We start from the raw sequence: 4,437 nt of genomic DNA, 5'->3' as shown, positions 1-4,437 counted from the left end.
TAATTAACAGAATTTAATTAAGGAAATTACACCAAAACAAAAGATATATATTTTAGGAAATTAAAAAAATATATATATTAAACCAATCTCATCCATCCATTTTCTTGATCAATGACCAAGATTAGTTTACTTTATTTTAGGAAATTAAAAAAATATATATATTAAAAATTTACTTTATTTCAACAGTAAGGGCAAAAATGGTAAGCAAAATTTAACATTTGGTAACATTCTTCTCGATATTAATGACACTATTTTCATTTTTTAAAGCAATATATTATTTCTAACTTTAAATCACATCCATCAATAAAACATATAAAAAAAATGAATATAACACACCATATTCAATTATATGGAGTGAATCGTTTTAAATTTTGAATTACATTATATGAACGAAATTGGTTTCAAAATTTAATCAACAGACTAATCCACGTAATACTGATCATATTTCGTAATTTTCATTATACTGGTAGATGGATCTGTTACACTTAGATAACGAAATTTTTTSATCGATTACTGACTTCATAAAAGTTTATAATACAACATGAAATTGTTTCACTTATGCAACCATTTCACTTATCAGGCTCAATACTGCCATGAACCAGTTCACTTTTATGAAAACTATTTCATATACAGTAATTTTCTTATTTCACCACCGATTTGATGGAATCATTCCTTTAGTCCTTATAATCTTGAAGATTCTGAAGCAGATTACAATAATCAAGATTATGTAGCAGACTAAAATCATTTCTCCGTTTCATCATGCACTTCGTTCATGACGAGCGAAATACAAAATGGCTCAACTACACCATCAATGCAACGGGTTCACCATGAAAATGTTTCGGTTCACATAATTTATTTGCAACAAGACCCGGTTTCACGTTCATGAAACCTGTTTCATTTTCCTTTTCATAATTTAATTTCAAAATGCACTGGTTTCATTCTCCTTTTCATCAACAAAATGGAACAACTACACCATCAATGCAACGGTTTCACTATAAAAATGTTTTGGTTCACCTAATTTATTTGCAACATGAACCGGTTTCACGTTCATGAAACCTGTTTCATTTTCCTTTTCATAATTTTTTTTCAAAATGCACCGGTTTCATTTTGTTTCTCATAAAAAAAAGGATTAACTACACCATCAATGCAACGGGTTCACCATAAAAATGTTTCGGTTCACCTAATTTCTTTGCAACATGAACCGGTTTCACGTTCATGAAACCTGTTTCATTTTGTGGATTTTTTTTTGTTCATCTAYRTTTTGATGATTTCATTCTATAATTCAATTGTTTCATCAAGACACGTTTCCTGATTATAACTTATGACAATATATGAAATCCAAATTTTTAATATTTTAATATAATTAAATATTTAAATGTTACCATTTATACAATTTCTTTTATTATGTTTCCTTAATTAATATTTATTAATAATTTCCATATTTAATAGAAAATATTGTAAATGATCGAAATACCCTTATTGATTAAATTTAATTAGAAAAAAAAAAGGAATTTTCCTATTGGTCAAAATTGGTTTACACAGTTTCTTAGAGATGCACGGTTTTCATTTGAACGTGTCCATATATATATATATATGAGCGATCAAATACAAACCATCCAATTTGTACAAATCGTGCAAAACCCCTCATCCGTCGATTTCATTGTTTAATTTTATGAAATTTTTTCATGAAATTGTTAATTATGTGAAACTTCATTAACTAATCAATATGTGGCAAAGTCTCCAAGATGTAACCTTGTAAGGCATTGTCTTAAACTTTGAAATGCATATAATGTTTAAAATGAGCAAAATATAACAACATGATATGTGATATGGTATGACGTGCATGTAAAAGATGCTCAAGGTACCTGAGGAGCAATCTAAGCTCGAGGAGTTTGTGCCAAAGTTTTAGCCATATTGCAACAAGTTGTCCAGCTTGATCATCATGTTAAATCGATATATGAATATTAGTATACATGTTTGTGTTATCTATATGCAGCTCCTCGAATGGTTGGACTTCTGAAGGTATTAAGTAATTTTGTACTAAATTTGTTACTATATGTTTATATAAGTGGATTGTGATCGAACACTCAACATTTCAGCGACATAGTAAATTAATCAACACCTTTGAACATCCCCCCCCCCCCCTGCGTCCTCCTAAGGTAACCAAGCAAATAGGTACAGGACTGTTGGTTGTTGGTTTTTACAGAAAAAATTAGGTACAAGACTCCATGAGGAACAAATGAAAAACAAGATAAGAAAATCGGACTTGTTGTTATTTAGCAAGATGAAATTGAACTCAACTCCAAAGCTTTTGCTGGAAGAAAATCAGAAATCAAATTCCATAAATGAAATTGAACCACAAAGCTTTTCCTGGTATGTTTTAAGCATTTGTACATTGTGCATAATAGTTTGTAATTAAGAGCTTTTTGAATTTGTTGCAAAAACCAACATAATCTTGTTGTTGTGAATCTAGAAAAGTGAAAAAGGATAAGAAAGAAATGGACCTTCACGTGGAATTGTAGAGGAATGAATTACTCACGATATCGGAACTACAAGGAAAACCAATATATATGGTAAAGGGGAAAAAAGATGGAACTACAAAAATTCAAGAAATTAACATAAATATATGGTATTGAATCAATATATTCAAGCTTGAATCAGTAAAAATAGTGGATAATATGAATCTTTCTTTATGTTTTATGGATGATGGGTTTTAAGGATCATGGTAGAAGTACCATGTTTACTTGTAGTTTCTTTTAATCCTTGCAGAAATGATACTGCCACCATAACAAAATGAACTTCTGTCTAGCTTATAATGTGGAAAAGTGAAATGTTGTTTTGATTTCATACCCGAAACAACTTAGAAACATATAGAAATGAAAATAGAACATCTAAAATCTATAATACATGCCAACATACTATATTACTCTTCTCTAGGTTGACTCCGAAATAACCAAAGATAAGTCCCCATCCTTTCCATGTATAAAGCTTGGAAAACAAAAGAATCATACAAATTAGCTTACAAGAAAAACAACCTTTAGTCATAATAATCAAGAAATTTTTTGCCAAAAAATCAGCTCCAATTGTGAAAACAAAGCAACTAAAGTAATTGTCTACATCAAAATCGTAAAACCCTAATCAATATTTACGTCGAAAACCCTTTTGAATATGGAAATGAAATAATAATTGATTGTTCTGATTAAAATCTAAAAACATCAAAAGTAATAACTGATTTTATCATATAATTACCTCTGTAAGTCTACCTTCCAACATAATACAAGTACTCAACTTATGAGCGGGATGGGAAAGTTGATTTGCGACAGAGCGGGAGGAACAATAGCGAATGAGAAAGCAATGAAGAAGGCAGTCGACGATTTGATATGAATCGTGGAGACTAAAAGTGAGTCTGCCACCGAAACTCAATCGCAAGAGCTAGAAGAGGAAACTTTAGAAGCCGAATCATCATTCTTTGGAGTGGGAATTATCAATCTGGGAACATGAAGCCTTTGAATTTTAGAAAAGTCTAGGTTTTGGTCAATGGGTTTCCTAAGGGGAAACCGAAAACTCTGGAGGAGTAATAAAGAATATTATGAACAATACCAAACTTGGTTTTTTCGGATTGTTTTAAAACCATGCATTAACACCTGGTACATCATGCTTTACATATTGTAATTAAAAGATTTCTTTAATTCATACATAAAATACGAGTACTATGTGTCTTATTAGTTGTAGTTAAGACTTTGATATTAATAGAGTATAGATAATAGATAGTGTTTGAAGCGAAAGAAGGAAGGAAGGTTATAATGGAGGGAAAACAAAACAATAAAGAAGAAAAAAGCAGACAGCAAGAAAAAGAAAAAGAAAAAGAAGCAAGCGATCACATCAAGAAAACAGTCCCATTCTCATACACAAACTCACCAACATTACATTTACATCTACCCCATACCTTGTACTACTCCCCTTCCCCTATTCCCTATTCCCTATTCCCTAATTCAACCTTTTTCAACTTATTCATGCTCTTCTAATTCATCCCTCACAAGTTCTAAATCTTTTATAACCTAACTAAATACCAATATTAATTCTACTATAAATCCATCCCTCAAAGGCTAGCCATGAACACCACCCATTTCGATACTTCTATCATATAACACGAGATTCAAATGTTGTTTTTTACCGGGTAACTTACACTTACGAGACAGCTTACTCGGTTAGAGATGATGGTCTTTACCCAAATAAGTGATGATAATGGCTTTTACTTTTTACTTGGTGTTTGTTCATAAATCTTTCTTAGTAACTATTTAATCGGTTTATCGACTTCCGTGTCGGATTTAAATATGTGTGAATAGAGAGGCAAGATGTTATAAGATTAAAAATTGAAAAAACTTAATTGTAATATCTTAAAAGAAAAGGGTTGTAAAATAGAGGGATGCGAATGGA

Source organism: Cynara cardunculus, assembly GCF_001531365.2.
Source record: "Cynara cardunculus var. scolymus isolate 2C chromosome LG 3, CcrdV1, whole genome shotgun sequence".
NCBI classification, from domain to species: Eukaryota; Viridiplantae; Streptophyta; class Magnoliopsida; order Asterales; family Asteraceae; genus Cynara; species Cynara cardunculus.
The sequence above is the reverse complement of the archived record's forward strand: the minus strand, read 5'-3'. Positions refer to the sequence as shown.